Consider the following 27,711-nt stretch of genomic DNA (forward strand, 5'->3'; position numbering starts at 1 on the left):
GGGTAAAACAACTGAACAACATTGGGGAATATTTAAAGGAACATTCAACACAAAGCAAAGCCAGTTTATACCTGAGAGGGAAAAGCGAACAAACAACAATGGTCAATTAGAGAGATAAGGGAAAGAATAAAATGTTTAAAAAAAAAGGCATACAGAAAAGCAAAAAATAAGGACAGATTCCGCTGAATGGGAAGGATACAAAAGGGCCACATATCAGCTTCTAAGAGCTACCAAAGGTGATTCTGAAAGGAACCATGTAAGGGATAACAAAATCAATAAGGAGAAATGTTACAGTTCCATAAAAGGGAAGCTGGGAGGTCAGTAGCAATGTTGGCCATTAAAGACTGAAAGTGACAATGGGAAAATGACAGACATGTTAAATAAATACTTTACCTCAAGATTTGCAGTAGAAAAGGAAGAGGACTTGCCTGAAGTCCCAAAGGAATTAACAGAGGATCTGTGTCAGGGACTGATGAGATTCCCTGCAGTGTGCAAACATGCCTTTTGGCCCAACCAGTCCACACCGACCCCTCCGAAGTGTAACCCATCCAGGCCCATTTTCCCTCTGACTAATGCACCTAACACTATGGGCAATTTAGTATGGCCAATTCACCTGACCTGCACATCTTTGGATAGTAGGAGGAAACCCGTGCAGACAATGTGCAAACTCCACACAGGCAGTTACCCAAGGCTGGAATTGAACCTGGGACTCTGGTGCTGTGAGGCAGCAGTGCTAACCACTGTGTCATCTGAATGAAGTTAATGTTAATATAACATGTGTAATAAGGAAAATAATGGAACTAAAGAGTGACAAATCCTCAGGACCTGAGGGTGATAAAGTAGAAATAGACCACATTGCAGACGCCCTGACTATAATCTTTCAGAGTTACCTGGATTCAGGAGTCATACCTCTGAATTGGAAAATTGCAAATTTCACTTCACATTTAACAAGGATGTTAGAGAAAAGCCAGGGAATTACAGGTCACTGAGCCAGCGTTTGTGGTGTGGAAATTGTTGTAGTCTATAATCAAGGATGGGGGTAACTGAAGACCTTGAAAATGGTCAGTTAATCAGGGAGAATCAGCATGGATTCATGACAAGTTGGTCATGGTGAAAAAAACTCATTGAACATTTTTGAAGAGGAAACAAAATTACTGGACACAGTAATGTCAATGGATGTTGTTTATAGGGACTTCCAGAAGGCATTTGATAAAATCCCATGTAAGAAACTGTCAACTCAGTTAGAAATCCACAGAATTGAGGCTAAAATACTGCCATAGCAAAATTTGTTGAGTGACAGGTGACAGAAAATAGGGATCATGGATAAGTGCTGAAATCAGCAGGATGTGACCAGTGGTGTCCAATAGGAATGTGTGCGCACACCTCAATTATTTACATTATTTATTAATGCATTGGATAAAGGCATAGAAAGTATGATACTCTAGTTTGCTAATGACACAAAGTTAGGCAGCTTTGTAGGTAGTGTTCATAGAGTCAGAGAGTCAACATTCATCCAGTGCAATCTTTAACAGAGTATAATTTATCTTTGACATACAACTCCCTGACTCCATCTCTCTCTCTCACACTCTCTCTCCACACCCCTCTCTAACTCAGCTGCACAGATCTCAGTCTGAGTTCCATCCTTCTTTCTCTGTCCAAGCTCTATCCCCCTCTCTTTTAGTGCTCTCTCTCTCTCTCTCTCTCTCTCTCTCTCTCTCTCGCCCTGTGCTCCATCTCTTGCTCTCTAAGCTGTATCCCTCCCTCCATTTCAGCTGCTGGGAGTTCGATCTGAGCCAATGCCAGTGAATCCCATGGAGAATAATGACGGGATATTTGGAGTGTGAGTTTGATGATGTAAATGTGAACCATTGCAGCAAAGACATTACAGATGGTTTGTACGACAGCAAAGCCCAAACCAGAGCATTGTGTCAATCAACACAGAACTTAAAAAAGCTTCAATAAAAACAATTATTAATGTGACTCTCAGAGGTATCATTATTCTAGTTACAAATGGCTATTTCTCAGTGAAGGTCCATCCTGCTGAATATTAGATACAGCTGGGCTTTGAAGAAATATTGGGCAGATGGAGTGTAATGTGGGGGAGTGTGACCTTGTTCACTTTCACAATAATCATTCAAATGTGCCTGGAGAGTTGTTAGGTCCACACAGCAAAACTTGCCATTGGGTATAATCCATTAAGTGTGATAAATACAGAAACTCGCTTAGTTCTAGTTGTCAGTGAGTTCTTGTCAACATTCTTTTAACAAATCAATTTTATACAAGAATGATATACAACAAACCCTCTCTATACAACCTTCTCAGCTGGGAATAGGGAATGAATCTGGTTTTGTGACGAGACCACATTCCTCGAGTCTACACAGAATTAAATTGAACAGTTTGGTTCAGGAGCCAATACTACAGGAGAACGCCAATTACTCTGATATGGTTCAATCAGCTGATTCTCCAACATGGAAGCCCTCTGTTCCATCGCCGGTTTCGGTTGGTTTTTGTTTTATTTTGTCTGAATTACCAAATTCATGTTATATTTGATTCATGTGGTAGATCTAAGTGTATCAATACAAGTCCACAAGATAAAGGAGCAGAATTGGGCCATTTGGCCCATCATGTCTGATCATTTACAGTTGATAATGTTTCTCAGCTCCAATCTCTTCCCTTTTCCCTGTAAATCTTGATCCCTTGACCAATCAAGAGCCAATCTATCTCTTTGTTAAATACACTCAATGAATTGGCCTCCAAGGCCATCTGCAGTTCCACAGATTAATGACAATCTGGCTGAAGAAATTCCTTCTCAACCCAATTCGAAAGATCGTCTCTTCACTCTGAGTCTGTGCCCTCGGGTCTCCTACTCTCCAATTATTAGAAACATCTCCTCCATGTCCACTCTATCCAGGCCACCCTGTATTCTGTAAGTTTCAATGACATTCCCTCTCATCTTTCTAAACTCCATCAAGTACAGAACCAAAGTCCTCAAAGACTCCTCATACAAACACCTTTGTATTGTCTGAGCAGCCTCACTAAATCTACCTGTTGATCTTTCTCCAGATTCAAAAATACAGCGTCTGAAGTCTCAAATATCTCTGAATTTGTTCATGTAATAACAGGAAGTTACTTTGGGAAGTGTCCAGGTCTTTTTTGATCTCAAGCTTTTTCTGATCCCCTCCTCTATTATACTCTCTACTTGACAAACCTGTACATGATGGGATGGTTCCTCAAAAACTGGGAGAGGAATTAAGGATGCTGGTTTTGTATTGAGGTTTACCTATAACTTGACAAGTAAGACACGCTTTATAAAACTGCACCACATCTTTAACCAATTGTGGCTCAGTAAAGTACCTGTTTCTGGATGCCTGTGTTTTCCAAATCCCCCTGTGAACTGCCATGGGAGTCTCATGTGCCCCTTGTACTATCTCCCTATGATAGCTGGGTGGGACCACTAGGCAATGTCTAACCGACCATTCTTCATCTGGGGGTCTATGAGGGGGTCTCCACTTCCTCATCAGCGCTCCATTCTGAACACAATAACACTCTGAAATTCCTTCGGCCTCGACCTCAGTATGAGCTGACTGTGCTCATTTATTTCATTCAGGATCTGCTTTTTGGATCTGCTGCAATTAATGACATCATACCAACCACTCCACCTGGATTATCTTCACCCTTTCGGAAAGTTTCAGCGATCCTTTCACTTGCTGTGGTGTCACATCAACCCTTATTGATGGATTTTGTTTAACCATTGCCCTGGTTACCTCACACGAAGGAGAGAGACCAGGAACCTGTTCCTGTCATTGTTCTGTTTCTTGGCCCTCCTTTGGACATTCTGTAATTATCGGGGAAGCTACTGCCTTTAGTCCTGACAAACCATTCCCCAGAAGGAAATCGACTCCTTCAACAGGGAATGTTTTCCCATTCCAACAATTACTTCTCCTGATAACAAATCACATTCCAGTTGTACTGTATACAATGGAAGTGGAATATATTTTCCACCAATCCCATTGATTAATACCTTAGCTACCATTGAGCTCTCTGGAGGGAAAATCAACTCTTTCACCAGTAAAAGGGACTGTGTTGCTCCTGTATCTCTCAGTTTGGTTCTGGGTTTAGCTGAAGAAAAAGGCGTCACCATTCCTTTTGATAAAAGTCCTGTCCACCTCTCATCTACCTGACAACCTCCTTTACTAATGACAGAATTCACCTCCAGCCTTTTTGTTATAGTTACAGCTACAACCTGCTCTGTGGGATTATCTGTTTGGGTTGCCCTCTCTGACTCATTTTTACGAACTCCCATAAATCCCATGGGTTTACCTCACAACTTCTAACATTCCAAACATACATGGCCCACCTTATTCCAAGAGAAAAATTTCAGCTTCTGATCATCACTTCCACCCTCACCAATTTCCTTCTTCATCTGAGGAGGAGTTCTTGGGCTGTTCCCTCCTGTCCATTCTCTCCCCTGGCTATCTACCTTCCTTAGACTCTCCCAATTTTTATTTTTCTCCCATTTCTGGGCCTGATGGGAAAAAGGTTTCTGGATCGGTCTCCCATCAGGTGACTTCCCCACCTCCTGATGCTGCTTGGCTTGTTGTGCTCTTCCTGCCTCCTGTTTGTCTACTTTGGATTCCAGCATCTGCAGGGTTTTGGTTTTAACAAAGTCTACAATCATTAGCCATTATAGCTGCTTGTCTTACTGTCGTTCCCCTTTGGTCATCTACATGAATTCTGATTCTAGAAGGGAAGGAAGTTCTTCTCAAAGGATAACTTCTCTGAGAGCATTGTAAGTATTCTCAGCTGTTAATGCCCTTATCCACCTGTCAACATTATTTTGTTAAACTCTCTTAAACTCAGTAGAGATTTTTCCAGGCTGTTGTGTAAGTTCTGAAACATCTCTCTGTAATGTTTCTGGAGCCAACTCATATGTGCTTAGAATAGACATTTTCACCTCCTCATGATTCCGAAAATATTCCTCTGACAGGGATGTAGAAACCTCTTGTGCTTCCCAAGTTCATTTTTGCATGGGCAAGGTCCAACCTGTTTTTCCCACCTCCCTGATGTTGCTATCTTCTGAAACAACATGAAAAATGCTTCCATATCCTTCTCTTCATAGTCATAGAGTCATACAGCAAACAATCAGGCCCTTCTGTTTGTCGACATGTCGATGCCAATCAGTCATCACCAAACTCCATTTACCTGCACTTGGTCCATAGCCTTCCATGCACTGGCATTTTATGTGCTCATCTGGATGTTTCTTAAATGTTGTGAGAGGAGCTTCCTCCACCACCTTCTCAAACAGCACATTCCATATTTCTACCATCCTCTGGAGAAAACAAGTCCTCAAAACCCCTCTAAATCACTTTTTCATACGGTATGCTTATTGCCTCTGGTCATAGACATGTCTGACATGGGGAAAAGATTCTCACAATTGACTTTGTCTATGCCTTTCATATTTTTGTATACCTCAACCGGATTCCCCCCAGAGAAAACAAACCCAGTCTATCCAGTCTCTCCTCATAACGAAAATTTTCCATCCCAGGGAACATTCTGGTTAATCTCCTCTGCATCCTCTCCAGTCCAATCACGTTCTTCCAACAGTGTCACGACCAGAAATGTGCACAATATTCCAGACATGACCTAACCAGTGCTCTGTCAGGTAACAACACAAATTTCTACTTCCTATATTTTACACTCTGGCTAATGATGGCAATCATCCCATATGCCTTCTTCACCACCCTGTCTAGCTGTGCTGATACCTTCCAGGATTGATGGACTTGTACACCAAGGTCCCTTTGTTCCTCAGTACTCCCAAGGAACATAAGAACATAAGAACTAGGAGCAGGAGTAGTCCAAGTGTCCCTTCAACCCTGCTCTGCCATTCAATAAGATCATGGCTGATCTTTTCATGGACTCGGCTCCACATAAGACCATAAGACAAAGGAGTGGAAGTAAGGCCATTTGGTCCATCGAGTCCACTCCGCCATTCAATCATGGGTGATGGGCATTTATCGACAGTTACCTACACTCTCCCTGTAGCCCTTAATTCATTGCAAGATTTAGAATTTATCAATCTCTGCCTTGAAGACATTTAATATTTCAGATGCCACTGCGCTCTGTGGCAATGAATTCTTAAGGCCCATCACTCTCTAGCTGAAAAGTCTCCTCAGTTCTGTTTTAAACTGACCCTCTCTAACTCTAAGGCTCTGCCCACGGGTCCTAGTACCCCCACCTAATGGAAACAATTTCTCAGCATCCACCCTTTCTAAGCCATGCATTATCTTGTAAGTTTCTATTAGATCTCCCCTTCTACACTGGAATGAATACAATCCCAGGATTTTCAGCCGTTCATCATATATTAGGCTTACCATTCCAGGGATCATCCATGTGAATCTCCACTGGACACGGTCCAGTGTCAATATGTCCTTCCTGAGGTGTGGGACTGGACTAAATGGGGCCTAACCAGAGCATTATAAAGTCTCAGTAGCACATCTCATTTTACATTCCAACCCTCTTGATATAAATTAGGAGAAAGTGAGGACTGCAGATGCTGGAGATCAGAGCTGAAAAATGTGTTGCTGGAAAAGTGCAGCAGGTCAAGCAGCATCCAAGGAGCAGGAGAATTGGTGTTTCAGGCATAAGCCCTTCTTCATTCCTGCTCCGCTTTTCCAGCAAAACATTTTTCAGCTCTTGAGATAAATGACAACATTACATTTGCTTTCTTAACCACAGATTCAACCTGCAAGTTAACCTTTAGAGAATCCAGGACTAGCATTCCTAGATCACTTTGTATTTTGGCTTTATGAATTTTCTCACCGTCTAGAAAATTGTCCATGCCTGTATTCTTTTTTCTAAAGTTGAAGACCTGGCATTTCCTCTCACTGTATCTCTTAATTCCTTTATTGCTAAAGAAAATCTGTCTTAGCTTTAAAACATTTACTGGAGTAGCATCAATTTCTTCATTGAGCAAGGAATTTCATAGATTTATGACCCTCTGGGTAAGAGGTTCCTTCTCAATTCAGTCCTAAATCTGCTCCCCCTAATTTTGAGGTTCAACCCTCTTGTTTTAGTTCCACCTGCCAGTGGGAACATCCTCTCTCCTTCTGTCTTATCTATTTTCTTTATAATTTTATTTGTTTCTATAAGATTCCCCTCATTCTCCTAAGTTCCAATGAATATATCCCAGTCTACACAGTCTCCCTTCATAAGCCAACCCCCTCCACCTCAGAATTAGCCTCGTGAACTTTCTCTGCAGGCCTCTAGTGCTGGTATTGCCTTTTTCAAGTAAGGAGATCATTACTGCATGCAGTGCTCCAGGTGTGGTCTCACCAACACCCTGTACAGCGGCAACATAACCTTCCTGCTTTTTAAAATCAATCTCTTTAGCAATGAAGGACAAAATTCCATTTGCCTTCCTAATTGCTTGTTGTACCTGTAGACCAACCCTCTGTGATTCATGCATAAGGACACTCAAGGCACATGCCTTTCATTGTGTATATCCTTCCCTTATTAGGCCTCCCAAATCGATCACCTCAGAGGTGTCAGGATTAAATTACATCAGCCATTGCTCTGCCCAATTTACCAGCTGACCAATATCAGACTGTAGCCTGAGACCCAGTAATCCAAGATGGCAGCAGAGTAGGACACTTCAGACTGAGTTCATCTGCTCCGTCTGTTTCCTTTTCTTCTTTCTATTCCACTTCTCTTTTCCTTTACTTTTGTCCTTCTCCCTTATTTCTTCTCCCGGGCACGGACTCCCAGCCTCAGTCGCCTGGCCTCTGACCCAGTGCAGACCTAATGATGTGGCCTCTTGGCTTGGTTTGGCAGTGTCCTGGCCTGGCAGGGAGACCTTCCAGAGCTGAAAAATGTGTTGCTGGAAAAGCGCAGTAGATCAGACAGCATCCAAGGAGCAGGAGAGTCGGCATTTCGGGCATGAGCCCTTCTTCAGGGATACCTTCCAGCCCAATGGGGCAGACTCTTGGTCCAACATGATGGCCTCTCAGTTTGATGTGGTGGCCTCTCAGCCCAGCTAAGTTCTTAAGAAACGCTATAATACTTGAACTTCCAGCTTTATTTCTTCATTTTCTACTTAAAACTAAACAGATCTGCAACGTGTAACTTTGAACTTTATTCTTTCTTCCTACCTTGTTCTTACGATTCTGTACTGAGGTCCTTGTACCTAAGATGGCACCTTGTGAGGTGGCGTTACATACTTTTCACTGTACTCCAATACTTTTGCACTCGAATACACGTGACAATAAACTAAAATAAAAATCAAATCAATATCAATAACACCACCAATTTATGTGGCCTCTGAAAAACCTTCGATTTATACAATCACAGTCAATTTGTTAATGTACATTATAAACAGCAAGGGTCCCAGCCCCAATCCCTGTCTTACACCACTGGTCACAGGTTTCCAATCACAAAGACAACCCTCCACCATCACTCTTTGCCTCATATTTGGATCCAATTTGCCAAAATGCCTTGGATCCAATGGGCTCTTACAATAACTCCAGGAAAGGCAAGAGAGGTAGGCAAGTAGTGCAGGAGTCTTCTGTGGCTATTCCCATTTCAAACAAGTATGCTGTTTTGGAAAATGTAGGGGGTGATGGAAACTCAGGGGTACTTAGCATGAGCAGCCAAGTTTCTGGTATTGACACTGGCTCTAATGTAATGGGAGGTATGTTGGGTTCCAAACAATCGACTGTGTTAGGGGACTCTCTAGCCCGAGGTACTGACAGACATTTCTGTGACCAGCAGTGAAAAATCAGAATGGTGTTTTGCTTTCCTGGTGCCAGGATCAAGGATGTCCCCGTGAGGGTGCAGAATGTTCTTAAGGTGGAGAGGGACCAGCAGGAGGTCATTGTACACTTTGGAACCAACAACAGTGCTTAGCACTGCTGCCTCACAGCGCCAGAGACCTGGGTTCAATTCCCGACTCAGGCGACTGACTGTGTGGAGTTTGTACGTTCTCCCCGTGTCTGCGTGGGTTTCCTCCGGGTGTTCCGGTTTCCTCCCACAGTTTAAAGATGTGCGGGTCAGGTGAATTGGCCATGCCAAATTGCCCGTAGTGTTAGGTAAGGGGTAAATGTAGGGGTATGGGTGGGTTGCGCTTCGGCGGGTCGGTGTGGACTTGTTGGGCCAAAGGGCCTGTTTCCACAATGTAAGTAATCTAATCTAATCTAAACATAGTAAGGGAAAAGGTTGAGATTCTGAAGGGATATTGCAGAGAGTTAGGCAGGAATTTAAAAAGGAGGTCCTCAAGAGTAGTCATATCTGAATTACTCCTGGTGCTATGAGCCAGTGAGGGCAGGAATAGGAGGATAGAGCAGATGAATGCATGGCTGAGGAGCTGGTGTATGGGAGAAGGATTCACATTTTTGGATCTTTGGAAGCTGTTTTGAGGTAGCAGTGACCTGTACAAAAAGGACAGATTGCACCTAAATTGGAAGGGGACTAATATACTGGCAGGGAGATTTGCTAGAGCTGCTCGGGAGGATTTAACCTAGTAAGGTGGGCGGGTGGGACCCAGGGAGATAGTGAGGAAAGATTTCAACCTCAGATTGGTAAAGTTGAGAACAAAGACAAGTCAAACAGTCAGGGCAGGCGAGGACAAAGCAGAGAACAAGGTAAGACTGATAAATTAAACTGCATTTATTTCAATGCAAGAGGCCTAACAGGGAAGGAAGATGAACATAGGGCGTGGTTAGGAACATGGGACTGGGATATCATAGCAATTATAGAAATATGGCTCAGGGATGGACTGGACTGGCGGTTTAATGTTCTAGGATACAAATGCTACAGGAAGGACAGAAAGGGAGGCACAAGAGGAGGGAGAGTGGCATTTTTGATAAGGGATAGCATGACAGCTGTACTTAGAGAGGATATTCCCAGAAGTACATCTAGGGAAGTTATATGAATGGAACTGAGAAGAAAGAAGGGGATAATCACCCTGTTGGGATTATATTATAGCCCCCCTCCAGTAGTCAATGGGAAATTGAGAAATTTGTAAGGAGATTTCAGTTATCAGTAAGAATAATGGGGTCGTTATAGTAGGGGATGTTAACCTTCCAAATATAGACCGGGACTGCCATTGTGTTAAGGGTTTAGATGGAGAGGAATTTGTTAAGTGCGTACAAGACAATTTTCTGATTCAGTATGTGGATGTACCTACTAGAGAAGGTGCAAAGTTCGACTACTCTTGGAAATAAGGCAGGGCAGGTGACTGAGGAGTCAGTGGAGGACCACTTTTGGTCAGCGACCATAATTCTATTCATTTTAAAATAGTGATGGAAAAGGATAGACCAGATCCAGAAGTTGAAGTTCTAAATTGGAGGAAGGCTAATTTTGCCAGTATCAGGCAAGAGCTCTGAAAAGCTGATTGGGGGCAGTTGCTCGCAGGTAAAGGGACAGCTGGAAAATGGGAAACCTTCAGAAATGAGATAACTTAGAACATAGAACATAGAACAATACAGCACAGAACAGGCCCTTCGGCCCACGATGTTGTGCCGAACATCTATCCTAGATTAAGCACCCATCCATGTACCTATCAAATTGCCGCTTAAAGGTCACCAGTGATTCTGACTCTACCACTCCCACGGGCAGCGCATTCCATGCCCCCAAAACTCTCTGGGTAAAGAACACACCCCTGACATCTCCCCTATAACTTCCACCCTTCACCTTAAATTTATGTCCACTTGTAACACTCCATTGTACCCAGGGGAAAAGTTTCTGACTGTCTACTCTATCTATTCCTCTGATCATCTTATAAATCTCTATCAAGTCACCCCTCATCCTTCGCCGTGGATATGGTTTATTTGGACTTTGTAAGGAGAGTAGATTGGCGGTTCTGTGGTCAAAAACAAGACTCACGAATAGCATGTTGCCTCCCAGTTGCACGGGTCAGGGATGTCTCAGATCAGCTGCAAGACATTCTGAAGGGGGAGGTGAACAGCTAGCTGTGATGGTTCATGTAGGCACCGATGATATCGGTAATAAATGGAATGAGGTCCTACAAACAGAATCTAGGGAGTTAGGAACCACATTAAAATGTAGGATCTCAGAGGTAGTAATCTCAGGATTGCTCCCAGTGCCATGTGCTAGTCAGAGTCGAAATGAAAATATAGGCAGGATGAATGCGTGGCTTGAGAGATGGTGCAGGAGGGAGGGGTTCAGATTTTTGGGACATTGCGACTGGTTCCTGGGGAGGTGGGACAATTACAAATCGAGCCGTCTACACCTGGGCAGGACTGGAACAAGTGTCCTGTGGGATGTGTTTGATCACACTCTTGGGGAGGGTTCAAAATAGTGTAGCAGAGGGATGGGAACCAAATGAGGAGGTTAGTGGGCAATAAGGAGGGAGTAACTAAAGCCTGTCAGGAACTAGATATTGAAGTCAGCGTGACTAAGGCTAAGAGTAGGTAGGGAGCAGATGATGAATGCAAAGGGACAGATGATCTGAGGTGCATTTGTTTTAATGTGAGAAGTGTAGTAGGTAAGGCAGAGGAATTTAAGGCTTGGACTATTATCTGGGAGTATGATGTTATTACTATTACTGAGACTTGGTTGAGGGAATGGCAAGATTGTTAACTAAATATCTCAGGATACAGATGTATCTGATGGGTTCGAGAGGGAGTTAAAATGGATGGAGGAGTTGCATTACAGGTCAGAGAGGATAGAGAGGATATCACACGTGTGCTGAAGGAGGGCACTATGGAGGACTCGAGCAGTGGGGCAATATGGGCAGAGCTCAGAAACAGGAAGGGTGCAGTAACAATGTTGGTGCTATCCTACAAGCCTCCTAACAGTGAACGTGGGCTAGAGGTACAAGTATGTAATCAGATTATGGAAAGATGTAGGAGTAACAAGGTGGTGATGATGGAAGATTTTAATATTCCCAACATTGACTGGGATTCACTTCATGTTAGAAGTTAAGATGGAGCAGAATTTGTAAGGAGCATCCAGGAGGATTTTACAGAGTAATGTGGAAATAGTCTAACTCAGGAAGGGGCCATACTGGACTGGTGCTGGGAATGAGTCCGGCCAGGTGGTTGAAATTTCAGTCAGGGATTACTTTGGTAACACTGACCACAATTCCATAAGTTTTAGAATGCTCATGGACAAATATGAGAGTGGTCCTCAAGGAAGAGGGCTAAAGTGGAGGAAGGCCAACTATAGCAAAATTTGGCAGGAGCTGGGGAATGTGGATTGGGAGCAGCTGTTTAAAGGGAAATCCACATTTGATATGTGGGAGGCTTTTAAAGAAAGGTTGACTAGAGTCAGGACAGACATGTCTCTGTGAAAATAAGGGATTGAAATGGCAGGATTAGGAAACGCTGGATGACAGATGAAATTGTGAGACTAGCTAAGAGGAAAAAGGATGCATACGTAAGGTCTAGGTAGCTGAAAACAGACAAAGCTTTAGAAGAATATCGTGAAAGTAGAACCAATCTGAAGTGAGGAATTAAAAGGGCAAAAAGAGGTCACAAAATATCATTTACAAACAGGATTAAGGAAAATCCCAAATCCTTTTATTCATATATAAGTAGCAAGAGGGTGACTAGAGAAAGGGTTGGTCCACTCAAGGACAAAGGAGGAATGTTATGTGTGGAGTCAGACAAAATGGATGAGATTCTTAATGAGTGCTTTACATCGGTATTCACCAAGGAGAGGGAAATGACAGATGTTGAAGTTGGGGATAGGTGTTTGATTACTCAGGGTGAGGTCGGCTTACGGAGGGAGGAAGTGTTGGGTATTTTAAAAGGCATCAAGGTACACAAGTCCCCAGGCCGGGATGGGATCGATCCCAGCTTACTGAGGAAAGCAAGAGAGGAAATAGCTGGGATCCTTAATCGATATATTTGTAGCAACCTTGAACATGGATGAGGTCCCAGATGACTGGAGAATTGCTAATGTTTAAGAAGGGTAGCCAGGATAATCCAGGCAAATATCAACCAGTGAGCCTGATGTAGTGGTAGGGAAGCTGCTGGAGAAGATACTGAGGGATAAGATCTATTTACATTTGGAAGAAAATTGACTTATCAGTTATAGGGAGCATGAAGTTGTGCAGGGAATGTCATGTCTTACCAACTTTATAGAATCTTTTGAAGAAGAGATGAAGTTGATTGATGAGGGAAGGGCTGTGGGTGTCATATACATGGATTTCAGGAATGCATTTGATAAAGTTCACCATGGTAGCCTGATGAAGAAATTAAAGTCACATGGGGTACAAAGTGTACTCACTAGATGGAGATAGAACAGGCTGGGCAACAGAAGACAGACAGTAGTAGTGGAAGGAGTTTCTCAAAATGGAGAACAGGAATCCGTGCTGGTACCACTCTTGCTTTGGAAAGACATCAATGATCTGGAGGAAGGTATAGGTGATCTGATTAGCAAGTTTCCAGATGACACTAATATTGGTGGAGTAGCAGATAGTGAAGGGGACTATCAGAGAATGTAGCAGAATATAGAATATAGACAGATTGGAGAGTTGGGCAGAGAAACGGACGGATGGAGTTCAAACCAGGCAAATGCGATCTGATGAATTTTGGAAGATCCAAATCTGGAGTAAACTGTACGGTGAATGGAACACCCTGGGAAAATTGATGCCCAGAGAGACCTGGGTGTTCAGGTCCATTGTACCCTGGAGGTGACAACACAGGTCGACAGAGTGGTCAAGAAGGCATATGGCATACCTTCCTTCACCAGACGTGGTATTCAGTACAAGAATTGAAAGGTCATATTAGAATTATATCAGCCTTTGGCTTGGCCACATTTGGAATACTGCGTACAGTTCTGGTTGCCACATTACCAGAAAGATGTGGATGCTTTGGAGAGGGTGCAGAGGAGTTTCACCAGAATTGCCTGGTATGGAGGGCACTAGCTATGAAGAGAGGCTTAGTAGATTAGGATTATTCTCATTAGAAAGTCGAACATTGAGGGGGGACCTGATTGGGGTCTACAAAATCATGAGAGGTATAGACAGGATGGATAGCAAGAAGCTTTTTCCCAGAGTGGGGGACTCAATTGCTCTGGGTCATGAGTTCAAAGTGAGAGTGGAAACATTGAAAGGAGATATGCGTGGAAAGTTCTTCACACAGAGAGTGATTGGTCCTGGAACACGTTGCCAGTGGAGGTGGTAGAGGCAGGCACAATAGCATCATTCAAGATATATCTAGATAGATACATGGATGGACAGAGAGCAAAGGGAGATAGACCCTTGTAAAATTGATGACAGATTTAGATGGAGGATATGGACCAGTGCAGGCTAGTAGGGCCGAAGGGCCAGTTCTTGTGCTGTAATTTTCATTGCTCTTTGTTCTTTGAACTGAGGAAGCTCTAAGGAACAGAGTGATCTTGGGGTGCTTCTCCACTGATCCCTGAATATGGCAAGACAGGTTAACAGAGCAGTTATGAAGGCATAGGGGACACTTGCCTTTGTCATGTCAGGTATCGGTTTTAAAAGCAGGAGGATATGCTGCAGTTAAGTAGAACATTGGTGAGGCCACAGCTGGAGTACTGTGTGCAGTTCAGGTCACCACACTGTAGGAAAGATGTGATTGCACTGGATGGGGCGCAGAGGGGAATCACCAGATGTTGTGTGGGATGGAAACTCTCAGTGATGAAGAGAAATTGGATCAGCTCGGGTTGTTTTCTTCAGAGCAGAGAAGGTGGAGGGGGACCTGATCGAGGTGTATACGGTTATGAGGGGAATGGACAGGGAGGAGAGAAAGCAGCTGTTCTCCTTCTTGGGAGGGTCAATAACAAGTTGGCTCACATTCAATGTCAAAGATAGGAGGTTTCAAGATGTTTTGAGGAAAGTGTTTTTTACCCAGAGGGTGGTGGGGGTCTGGAATGCACAGCCTGGGAAAGTAGTTGAGGTGGGAAACCTCACAAACTTTAAAAAGTACTTGGTGGTGAACAGTTGAAATATCATAACATTCAAGCTATGGGCCACATGTTGGAAACTGGGATGGTATAGTTTTAGTGTAGTTTGGCTGGTACACAGTTAATGGGCTGAAGGGCCTCTTCTACACTGTGTGATTTTATGATTCTGTTGTGTGCAGTTTTGGTTTCCTTATCTGAGGAAGGATGTTCTGGCTGTGGAGGGAGGACAGCGAAGGTTTACCAGACTGATTCCTGGGAGGACAGCATTTAGATCTGATGAGAAACTGGATTGGTGAGGCCAAGTTTGTAAAGAGTCTGGCTGAGCAGCAGACAGTGCTCAGGGAGAGGGATGGAGTTTGTACCAGGATCTGAAGGGGATGGCTTTGATCTTCCCAATGTGTTTCACAGTGAGCCTGGCTCCTCAGTCCTGACTGCTCTTAGCTGCTGTGATTGTCACTGATCGGACACTTATTATTAGTGATTCTGACCACAGTAGAAAGCCCCAGTGTAAAAAATAACTGCAAAGACTGTCAGATCGCAAGGTTGAAACTTCACCAAAAGAGGAAGTGAAAGAAGGAGCTCGGAGCAGCTGGATGTTTGTTACTGAGACGGGAGAAAACTGTGAACTGTCTGCGCTGCCTGGAATCTGACAGCACAGGAGGCTGGTTCTGGGATTTTTCTTTTCAGAAACAGCACAGTGATGGAAAAAAGGACAGTCACTCTCTCACAAACACACACGCCTGCACTCGGAGATCAGAAACAGAATCCAGCAGCAGCTCTGTCTCCAAGCTGTGGAACCTGCACAGAATTGTTCCCTCATTCAGTTTTTAACTGGCAGGATAGACCAAGCAGGGGAGGCAACACAGTAGTGTGTACAGTCGGAAGGGAGTTGTCCTGGGAATCCTCACCATTAACTATGGAATCCATGAAGCCTCATGGCAGCAGATCAAACATGGGGAAGGAAACCTCCTGCTGATTACCACATAGCACCGCCCTCCCCTCCAACCTCAACTGAGCAGTCAGTCCTCCTCCATGTTGACCAACACTTGGAGGGAGCACTGAGGGTGGGAAGGATGCAGGATATACTCTGAGTAAGGGACTTCAAAATCCACCATCAAGAGCTTCTCAGAAGCATCACTACTGAGCAAGTTGGTCAAGTTCCACCTGATTCAGCTGCTAGACTGGACCTGGGGCAGGTGGTGAGGGAACCAACATGAGGGAAAACCATACTCACCATCACCCTCACCAATCTGCCTGCTGCTGGTGTATATGTCTATGACAGTATCAGTAAGGGTGACCACCGCACAGTCCGTGTGGAGACAAAATCCCATCTTCACATTGAGATTGCCTTGCATTTTGTTGGGCAAGAGATATGGGATGTCAGGAAGAACTTTTTTTAGCAGCAATTGGTAATGACTTGGAAATTAGTGCCCATTCAGGTGAGGCAGGTGAAGACACTCAGTGATTGCAATGGCAGATTGGATGGGCTCTTGATGGAAATAAACCTGCAAGGCCCTGGATGTCGAGTAGGGGAGGGGGTGGGACTGACTGGATTGCTCCATGAAATGACAGCATTTACACACTTAGTCTCACCTTTACACAAAGACAGGGAGAAACAGACAAACCAGTTCACAGAAGTGTTTTCTCAAGCAAAACACTCTTGAACCAACTCAGAGAACACACCAGTCTAGATTTACTAGAATAAATCAGCAAATCAATGGCAAGGGAACAGCGACCCAAAAGTGTTGGAACTGAACAGTATATTCAATATCACAAACAACGAGAGAGGGAGGGATGAAGGGCAGGAAGGTAGAGAGGGTACTCTTAGGGTCTGAAGGCTCTGCTGTCAATGGTGGGATGGAGGAAGCAACAATGGGCAGGAGACCAGAGACAGAAGGTGGAAGGGGGAGGGAGGGAATGTGAGTCTACAGCAGGACACAGAGTGAGGGGGGAGGGAGGCCATGGAGGCAATTGGCTGGCAGTGAGGTCAGATTCTGGAACAACTGTAGTTGTGAGACAGGGAAGGGATCGCTCCACATCAGACAAGTTGGGGTTTATGGAATGTGGCTTCAGGAAGCTGGGAGAGGACATTGAAATCATAGAGTCAGGAGGTGGGATGAGCAGGAATTGGGGTTTCTGTGGTCAAGAGACTGAGGTAATGCAGAGACAAACAATGTTGTGCAGATTGAAATAAGGGACCTGGGTAATGGACAGGATGTGGGGTTCACAGCTCAGATACTGGACAGTCCGGTGGGAAGGAGGCCCATGTTTACTGTTTATTGGTCCTATGGGAAGGTGCCCCATGTTTACATCATCATAGAGTCATAGAGGTTTACAGCGTGGGATCAGGCCCTTCAGCTCAACTCATCCATGCCGACCAAGTTCCCAAAACTGAACTAGTCCCATCTGCATGCGTTTGGCCCAATCCTCTCTAAATCCTTCCTATCCATGTTCCTGTAAAAATGTCCTTGAAATCTAGTAATTGCACTCCCCTCTACCATTTCCTCTGGCGGCTCATTGCACATACACACCATCCTCTGTGTGAAAAAATTGTCTCTCAGGCCCCTTCTAATTCTTTCCCCTCTCAACTTAAACATATTCCTTCTCATACTGGACTCTCCTACCCTGGGGAAAAAAAAACTTTGGCTATTCACCTTATCTATGGCCCTAATGATTCTATAAACCTGTCTAAGGTCACCCCTCAATCTCCTGCATTCACTGGAAAAATCTCTCGGACTATCCATCCTCGCCTTGTAATTCAAACTCACCAACCTTGGTAACATCCCTGTTAACCTTTCTTTTATCCAAACCAGTGTAATAACTTCCTTCCTATAGCAGGGTAAATAGGAATGTACACAGTGTCCAAATGTAGCCTTACCAATGCCTTGTACAGCTGTAACATGATGTCCCAGCTCCTGTACTCCCTGCTTTGACCAGTGAAGGTGAGCGTGCCAAATGCCTTCTTCACCATCCTGTCTACCTGTGACACCACTTCCAAGGAACTATGCACCTGTACCCCTCAGTCTCTCTGTTCAACAACACTCCCCATGGCTCTACCATTAATTATGTAATTCCTGCCCTGGTTTGTCTTACCAAAATGCAACTCCTTGCATTTATTGAAATTAAGCTCCATCTGGATTTGTTGACCCACTGACCCAGTTGATGAAGATGACATTGCATTCTTAGATAATCTTCTTACCTGACCACGATGCCAACAATTTTAATGTCAGCCACAAACTTACTGACCATTCCTGCTATTTTCTCATACAAATTGTTCATGTAAATGATGAACAACAGTGGATCCAGGATCGATTCTTGTGGCAGATGGCTGGTCACTGGCCTCCAGTCTGAAGATCAACCCTCTCTCACCAGCCTCTGCCTCCTACCATCAGGCCCATTTTATATCCAATTGGTTAGCTCTACCTGGATCCTCTGTGATATAATCTTACTAAGCAGTCTACAATGGGGAACCTTGTCTAAGGCCTTGCTAAAGTCCATGTCGATGATATGTACTGATCTATCTTAAGCTATCTATTTCTTCAAAAACTCAACTATCCACTTGTCACCATTAGAAGGACAAGTGAATAGGAGGCCCACATTTACTGGTCTTCTTGGAGTATCCAGTCAGAAGGAGGTCCATGTTTACTGGTTTCCTTTGGAGAGTCCATAACGAAGGAGGCCAACATTTATTGGAGGCTCAAGCAGGAACAATGCCCATGTTTACTGGTCTCTATTGGGAGCTTCAGTGGGAAGGAGGCCCATGTCTCTCCATGGGGCACTCTCGTGAACTGACGTCCATGTTTACTGGACTCTGTTGGAGAGTCCAGTGCAGCGTGAACACCATGGTGGGTGTGGGGTTCAGTTCCTTTCTGTTGTAACTGTGTGATGGTCCAACCCTCATCCCAGTAAAACACACTGACTCAGAGACTGATCGTGGAAGGGGAAGGACAGGGGAAGGGATTGGAACATGCTGTGAATGGACAGGATGGGTCAGTGGGTCAGAGCCTGTGCTGTCCCTCCAGCTCACACTGATGGCCTGAGGATCTCCTCTCTCTGCTGGGCCTTCATGGAATGAGGTTTGTGTCCAAACCAGTCCCCAGTGAGAATAGGGCAACAGCACAGAACTGCCCTTCATTTAACAAGAATCTGTCCATCTTCCTGAGAGATACCAAAACCTGGTCAATGTGGAAATGGACCTTTACTCCAGGAGAAGACATGCTTCTGGGGTCAAGGGTTAACATCCATTAGTGGGGCAGAGCAGGGAGAGATTTATCCTGAATTCAACTGTCACCACCTGGGACACTGTGAGAAAGAGAGAGAAGTGAGACAGAGAGAGAGAAATAGAGGCCGAGTGTGATGCGGAGAACGAGGGAGAAACAGAGGGAGAAATAGAGAGGGGTAGATAACATTTGGAGGCTTTCAATTGAAGTGAGAGATGGAGCGAGTGACGAAGACAGTGAGAGATGGAGAAAGATTATGAGACGGAGTGAGGAAGCGTGAGTGAGTTGGAGAGAGTGGCTATGAGACAGAGTGAGAGAGAGGGAATATGAGAGAGATTAACAGTGGGGAGAGAGATAGATGTAGAGAGATCAAAGTAGCAGATGTGAGACAGAAAGGGGAAAAGAGAGAGAGAGAGAGAAAGGTCCTGATCACCACATTCTGGGAAGGATGTGATTGTACTTGAGAGGGGGCAGAGGAGATTTCCCAGGATGCTGCCTGGGATGGAGGGTCAGCTATGAGGAAAGACTGGAAAGGTTGGGGCTGTTTTCCTTGGAGCATTGAAGGTTGAGAGGGACCTGATAGAGAGGTATAAGATAATTGTTGGCAGTGATATGTTGCATAGGAAGGCACTTTATACAAGAGTAAAGGACTCAATAACCAGGGACAGAGATTGAAGGTAACACAGACATGGACACATTGAAACTTGGAGCAGGAGCAGGCCATTCGGCCCTTTGAATCTTATGTGTCATTCAGTATGATCATGGCTGATCCTCTCTCTCAATGCTGTGCTGCTGCTTTCTCCCCATTTCCTTCATGCTGTTAAAACGCAAAACAACTCTTTTCTTTCTTGAATATATTCAGTTCCTTGTCCTCCACAGCTGTTTGTGGTAGAGAATTCATCAGGTTGACCATTCTCTGAGTGAAGAAATGTTTCCTCATCTCAGTCCTAAATGGTTGGCCCTGTATCCCCCTGAGCCTGTGTCCCCTCGTTCCAGACTCCCCAACCAGGGGAAACCTCCTCCCTGCCCAGCCCTGTTACAATTTTATGTGTTTCAATCAGATCCCCTCTCATCCTTCTAAACTCGAGTGAATCCAGGCCCAGTTGAGTTGCAGAGTGAGAGGAGAATTGAGGAGAAATGTTTTCACAAAGAGTGTGGTGGGAATCTGGAACTCACTGCCTGAAAGGCTGGTTGAGTCACAAACTCTCGTGACATTGGAGCAATATTTAGATATTCCCTTGTATTGCTGTAGCCCTCAGGGTAATGGGCCATGAGCTGGAGGATGGGATTAGTGTCATCACATCTTTGTTTACCAGCACAGATACAATGGGACAAATGGCCTCATTCAGTGCTGTTCACATCAATCACTGTCTGAGACAAAGAGAGAGAGAGAAGAGGAAGTTTGAGGGGTTGACGTGGCTCTCTCTGCCTGATGCCATTTACATACTGAGGAACACCCAGTCAGACTCTCACAAACTGCAGCTTTATAAAGCAGAACCAAGTGAAGGGAGAGTTTATCAGGAACCAGGCACAGGGACAGGAGCACACACCATGATTTCACACATCCAGCTGATCTGGCCCCTGGCATTCTGTGTTGCAGGTACAAATCTCTCTCCTTCCACCTTGAATCTTTAGCTGCTCTCCATTTCACTCTAATTCCACTGACTTGTGACTGAAGGGAAAATGCTGAAAGCAGAGGAATGCTCAGTGTCTCCAACAATCTCTCATTTGACAGGCTCTTTCTGTGACAGTTCTGACTTCACCGTGTTTCTCTCTGACCCCTCAGGTATCAATGGGGACATCATCATGACTCAGTCTCCCCCGGTGCTGTCAGTGGGACTGGGCCAGACCGCAAAACTCACCTGTACGGCCAGTCAATCTGTTAGCAATGAGCTTTCCTGGTACCAGCAGCGAGAAGGTCAGAAACCCTCTCTCCTGATCTATTATGCAACAAATCGATTCACAGGAGTCTCCGATCGATTCACTGGTAGTGGATCAGGGACCAGTTTCACCCTGACAATCAGCAACATTCAGAATGAGGATGTCGCTGACTATTACTGTTTGCAGGATTACAGCTCCCCTCAACACAGTGACACAGAGCCATACAAAAACCTGAAAGCACACAGAATCACCTCCTGTACTGACACATCCACGGTTATATAAAATGCATAATAATGGACACACAGTCCCACCGCCTGAACTGTCATATCCCACAGTTAGTTCTAAATGAAACTGAACAAATTACCCCATGCTAGGATTGTCACTGTCCACGACACACTCCAGTCCCTGTGGTGTCTCAATGCTCACTAAAGGCCGCAAGTTTCCCTCTTACACTCCATGGCCACATGTGAAGAGCAGCTGCAAGATTTAACAACAAAAAATAAAGTGCACAACCCAGAGGCAGAGACAGAAAGACACATGAATGAGGGAAAGACTGATAGGGGCAAAAAGAGGGTGAGAGTGATCGACAGACTGGGAGACAGGGAGAGGGTGAGAGTGACAGAGGGAAGCAGAGAGCTGAGGTTTTTGTACAGCCTCTGCACTGGGAGCTCTCACTGTGGCTTACGTTCGGTAAAGGAACCAAGCTCAGACTGAGTAAGTAAAACTCAATCCTCTGTTACTAACCCTTTCAATACTGAAACTTTCTAAATCGCAAATGCTGAATTGCTGCAGGTGTTAGTGAGGAGCTGCAGTGAATGAAATGGTTGATTGAGGAGCACTGTGTCTAACAGGGTGTCCAGCTGTATTTCAGTAGTCCTATTGCCCCCTTTAAGCAGCAAGATATAAGTCAGTAAGTTTTACTCACTGTGTGGAGGAGCTCTGTCCATTTGCAGCCTGTGGTCCCATTCCTGCAGCATGGAGTGAAATCAGTGAGTAGCCTCCTGCCAGTCTCAGTGTGACGGACTCGGGCAGAGTTTGATGTGAGCTCTGGCTCCCTGTCCCAGTCTCTGATCTCACTGACCTCAGCAGCAGCAGCAGCAGCAGCAGCAGCACAGTGAGACACCGAGCTCCCACCTCCCCCAGCTTTAACTCTGCTCAATCACACAATCACAGAGATGTTACAGTGCACACAGAGGCCGTTCCGCCCATCCTGTCTGGACCGGCTCTCCGAATGAGCAATTGACTGGTGTCATTCTCCTGCCTTCTCCCTGTCACCCTGCACATTGTTCCTTTTCAAATAACAGTCTCATTCCCTTCGGAATGTTTCAATTGAAGCTGCCTCCACCACACTCTCAGGCAGTGCATTCCACACCTTAACCACCCACTGGCTGAAAATGTTTCTCACTCATCTCACTTTTGCTTCTTTTACAAATTATTTTCAATCCATGGCCTCTCCTTCTCAATTCTTTCTCAGGTGGGAACATTTTCTCCTTGTTTACTCTGTTCAGACCCCTCCTGATTTTGAATTTCTCGATCAAATCTCCTCTCTGCCTTCTCTTCTCTGAGGAAATCAGTCCCAACTTCTTCAGTCTATCTTCATAACTAACGTTCCTCATCCTCGATGGGTCAGATAGTCCATTCCTGTTCCTATTTCTAATGTTCTTATTATCTTATCTCAGTCCCAGGTCTGTTCAGGAGGAACCCATCTGTCTGTACATGTCCATCTGCCCCAAAGCCAGTCCCAATGTTAAAATAATCTAAAGCCCTTCCTCCTGGACTGTCTTTTCAGTTCCACCGTCGCCTGTGCTATCCTCCTCTTTCTATTCTCACCTGCGTGGGGTACTGGGGATAATCTTGGAGATTCCTACTTTTGAGCTCCTGCTGCTAATTCCCTCTGGAACTCCCAAAATTCCGACTGCATGACTACATCTCTTTTCTCCCTTTGTCACTGGGACCGATGTGGACCACAACTGCTGCCTGTTCCCCCTCTCCCCTCAGGGTGCTCTGCAGTCGCTCAGTGACATCCTTCACCCTGGCACCAGGGAGACAACTCACCATCCTGGATTCCCATCTGCAGCTGCAGAAACACCTATCGATGCCCTCACTCTCGAATCTCCTCTCACTATCGTTCTTTCAGTCTTCCTTGTGCCCCCCTGTACAGCTGAACCCCCCCGTGATGCCATGGACTTGGCTTTGGCTGCACTCCCGAGATGAACCATCATTCTCATCAGGATTCCAAACTGAATCCTGGTTGGAGAGTGGGATGCACTCAGGGGATTCCTGTACTAGTTGCCTGATCCTTTTGGACTGTCTGCTGCTCCCCCATTCCCTCTCTCCCTGCATACTCTGAAGCTGCAGAGTGACCACATCTAGAAACGTGCTCTCCACGGAGCTCTCAGCCTCACGGACGCTCCGCACTGACACCAGCTGCTGCTCAAGCTCCAAAACCCGGAGCTCCAACTGCTGTCACTGACCACACTTCCTGTACTCATGGTAATGCAGGAAGCAGGACAAGCAGTTCCCTCATGCAACCTGATGCACACTCTCACCACTCCCTGATTATCTTTTGTCAAAGTACTTATGAGAAACAGTAACAGCAGGGCTCACAATCCAGTACTTTCAATGTCCATAGAATCACATAATTCCTACAGTATGGAAACAGGCCATTTGGTCCAACAAGTCCACACTGACCCTCTGAACAGTAACCCACCCAGACCCACTCCTCTACCTTTTTAACCTACATTTACTCCTGACTAATGTATCTAACCTACACTATGGGCAATTTAGCATGGCCAATTCACCGAACCTGCACAGCTTTGGACTGTGGGAGGAAACCAGAGTACCCGGAGGAAACCCACGCAGGCACAGGGAGAACATGCAAACTCCACACAGTCGTCCGAGGCTAGAATCAAACCTGGGTCCATAGCGCTGTGAGGCAGCAGGGCTAACCACGAAGTGACCGTACTTTCAGTTTTCCAGGGTTTCAAGGAACCTCTACATAAACCCAAAATACTTAAGATATAGGAGCAGAATTGGGCCAGTCAGAAGAGAGTCTGCTCTGCCATTTGATCTTGTGTGATGTGTTTCTCAGCCCCATTCTCCTTTTAACTTTTGATCTCCTTACTGATCAAGAACCTATCTGTCTCTGTTTTAAATACTCTCAACACCGGGGCCTCCATAGACCTCTGTGACAATGAATTCCGCAGATTCACCACCCTGTGGCTGAAGAAATGCCTCCTTATCTCAGTTCTGACAGATCATTCTTCATTCTGAGGCTTTGCCTTCGGGCCCGAGTTTCTTCTATTCATGGAAACACCTTCTCCATGTTCTCCAGGCCTCTCAATATTCTGTAGTTTCAATAAGATTCCCCCATCATCTTTCTAACCTCAATTTCATACAGATCCAGAATCCTCAACCACTCTTTATATGACACCCCCTTTATTCCCAGGATCATTCTTATTCTTTCTCTCTTTTTCCTCTGGACCCTCTCCAATGACATCCTTCCTTAATAAGGAGACCAAAATTCCAAATGTGGTCTGATTACAGACTTATACAAACTCAGCAGTACACCTCTGATGTTAAAGTTAATGTTAACATTGTAACTGCCTTTCAAACTGCCAATGGTGAACCTGCACGTTAACCTTCAGAGAAACCTGAGCAAGGACTCCCAATTCTCTTTGTGCTTCAGATTTCTGAAATCTTTCCTCACTTAGAAAACAGTCTGTGCCTCTATTCTTCCCACCAAAGTATCTAGCCTCATAAGTCCCCGCATTGTACTCCACCTGCCACTTCTTTGCACATTCTCCCAGCCTGACCAAGTCCTTCTGCAATCTCCCCCATTTTCTCAACTCCACTTGACTTTTCACCAATTTTTGCGTCATCTACAAACTTATCAACAAAACTTGGTGAATGATAGGGCCTTAAGGAATATAGTGGAACAGAGGGAGCTTAGAATTCAGGTAAGCAGTTCTCTGAAGATGGAGTCACAGGTAGATAGAGCAGAGAGCTTTTTCTGCAGTACCCTTCATCAGTCAGGGCATTAACTACAGACGTTGGGAAGTAATGTTGCAGTTATACAGGACATTGGTGAAGCCACACTTGGAATATTGTGTTCAGTTTTGGTCACTTTGTTACAGGAAGGATGTTATTAAACTGGAAAGAGTGCAGAGGAAATTTGCAAGGTTGTTGCCAGGATTCAATGGTTTCGGTTAAAGGGAGAGTACTTTTTTCTTTAGAGTGTAGGAGACTAAGGGAGGACCTCAAAAGATCATGACAGGCATGGATAGGGTGACTTCACTCACTCTTTTCCCCAAGGTTTGCGAATATGAGCTAGAGCGCATCAGTTTAAGGTTAGAGGGGAAAGAATAAACGGGAACCTGAGGGGCAACCTTTTTATACATAGGATTGTTCGTATATGGAATGAGCTGCCAGTGGAAGTGGTTGAGGTGGGTACATTAATAACATTTAAAAGGCGTTTGGACAAATACAGCAAAGGAAAGGATTCAGAAGGATATGGGCCAAGTGCAGGATTAGTGTAAATGGACATTTTGGTTGGCATGGACCAGTTTGGTCCAAATGGCCTGTCTCCATGCTGTAGGACTCTGTGACATTGTTATGGACCAGGCCAGACCCTTCGAAACATTTTAAGAATGCAGCCCAGACCTTACCTTTTCGAATTGTGTTCAGCAAACGTAACCTGGATAGTCCAGGAATGATACAACTGGCCAAACCACTCAGCTTGAAGGAAAAGAGAATTTATTTACACACAATCAAAAGAAAGCAGAATGTAGAATAACTTAACTGTTTGAAAACCCAACTGACAAGAAAATGCAACTTGACAAAGAGCTGTTCCAATTTGCTGCAACATCCTTGGTAAAAAGGTAAATATAAACACAGGGGTTCTTACAGGAGAGGAATTTCAGACAGTGAGTCCACTGGAAAATGTTGAATTGGGGAACCTTTCTCACCAGCAGCTTTCTTTATCCAGGAGCTTCCTACCGACTGTTTGTCAAAAACAGCAAACTGGAAGAACTGGCCACTCTCCTTTTATTGGACAAGTATCTAAAATAAAACCTCAAAGTTAATTGCATTACCGGTACATCTGACTCCAGATTCCCTGTCACAAACTGCAGGGTGAATTCTGTCATATTACGGTCAATGCCCCCAAGGGATTCCTTCACCCTAAGTTCCCTAATCAGGTCTGCTTCAATACACATCACCCAATCCAGAATTGCCTGTTCCATAGTGATCTCTACCACAAGCTGCTCCAAAAATCATCTCGTAGACATTTCATTAATTCCTTTCCTTGAGATCCCCAAACAATTTAATTTTCCAGTCTACCTGCATATTGAAGTCCCTCATGACCATTGTAGCAGGGCCTTCTCTATCACTTGATTTAGTTTCTTCCTCATATCCTGACTGCTGCTGGGGGGTCCTGTGCTAAGTTCTCATCATGCTTTTTCTCCCTTACAACTCCTCACCTCTACCCACACAGATTAAATGCATTCCAACTCTAAATCCCTTCTTGTGATTGATCTCATTTCATTTCTTACCAAGAAGGTAACCCCACCCCCATCTGCCCATCAGCATGTCCTGTCAATCGGATGTGCATCCTTGAGTATTTCATTCCCAGCCCTCAACCCCTTACAGCCAGGTCTCTGTGATACTCAAAGCATCATACCTGCCAATTCCAATCTGCGCTACAAGCTCATTTACCTCATTTCGGATACTCCCTGCATTCAGGTACGACACCCTCAGACCTGCATTGACTGCCCTCCTTTTCATAGTTGTTCCCTTATGCACTGTGCCTAAAATTAATTTTCTGACCCTTTCCATAATCTATGTCCGATTAATTATTCTGGAAATTTTACTAACCTCTCCTGAGCCCTGCGTCACTTTAATGATTTTAAAGTCCTTGGGAACTCAAATTATCTCAATTTATGGCATCACACTGTCTATCTTATTCTAAATGATGCATGCGTCATCATACAAAGACTTTTTAAGTTATTTCTATTGTCAAGTTTCCCTGCACTTCTGTATTGCCTTGTTACAATAGGACATTCACAAATTCTGACCCTTCCTCTTATTTTCTGGTAACAATCAAACCCATCACTAACCACGACTCCCACCTTCTGTGCCTTTCATTTTCTCACATTCTGTGCAACTGAACCCATTTGCTTTCTCTTTGGGTTGACTTCAGGTCAATATTTATCCCTGAAACATCACTGAACATGCTTCGTAATCTCATTTTTGTTTGTGTAATATTGCTGTGTACAAATTATGTTTTCTGCATTACAACAGTGACCAGTGTCCAGACAAGTCCCTCACTCTCTGTAAATGCTTTGGGAGAGCCTGACATACAAGTCTCTCTTTTGATGCACTGGGAGCCTTTCAGATATCAGAGATGCCATTCCATGGCTCTATTAGACAGACAGCAGGACGGTGTCTCCTGGTGTCCTGGTCAATATTGATTCCCTAATGAGCATCACTAAAAATCGGATCCTCGCCTCATTGTCACCCAGCTCTCTGGGATCTTGCTGAGCACAGTCTGATGGAAAGAGCCACTGCGACATCCTGAGGTGGAGGCAGGTGCAACATAAATGCAAGTCTTTCTTTGAGGTTGGAGTCTCCTGAACCTGACCCTTGCCCATTGGATGCACGCTTCCATCTTCCAGGGAATATGGGATCATTAAGAGCAGTGTCACTGTCTGATCCCAAG

This window comes from Hemiscyllium ocellatum, chromosome 9 (genome assembly GCF_020745735.1).
Source record: "Hemiscyllium ocellatum isolate sHemOce1 chromosome 9, sHemOce1.pat.X.cur, whole genome shotgun sequence".
NCBI lineage: Eukaryota > Metazoa > Chordata > Chondrichthyes > Orectolobiformes > Hemiscylliidae > Hemiscyllium > Hemiscyllium ocellatum.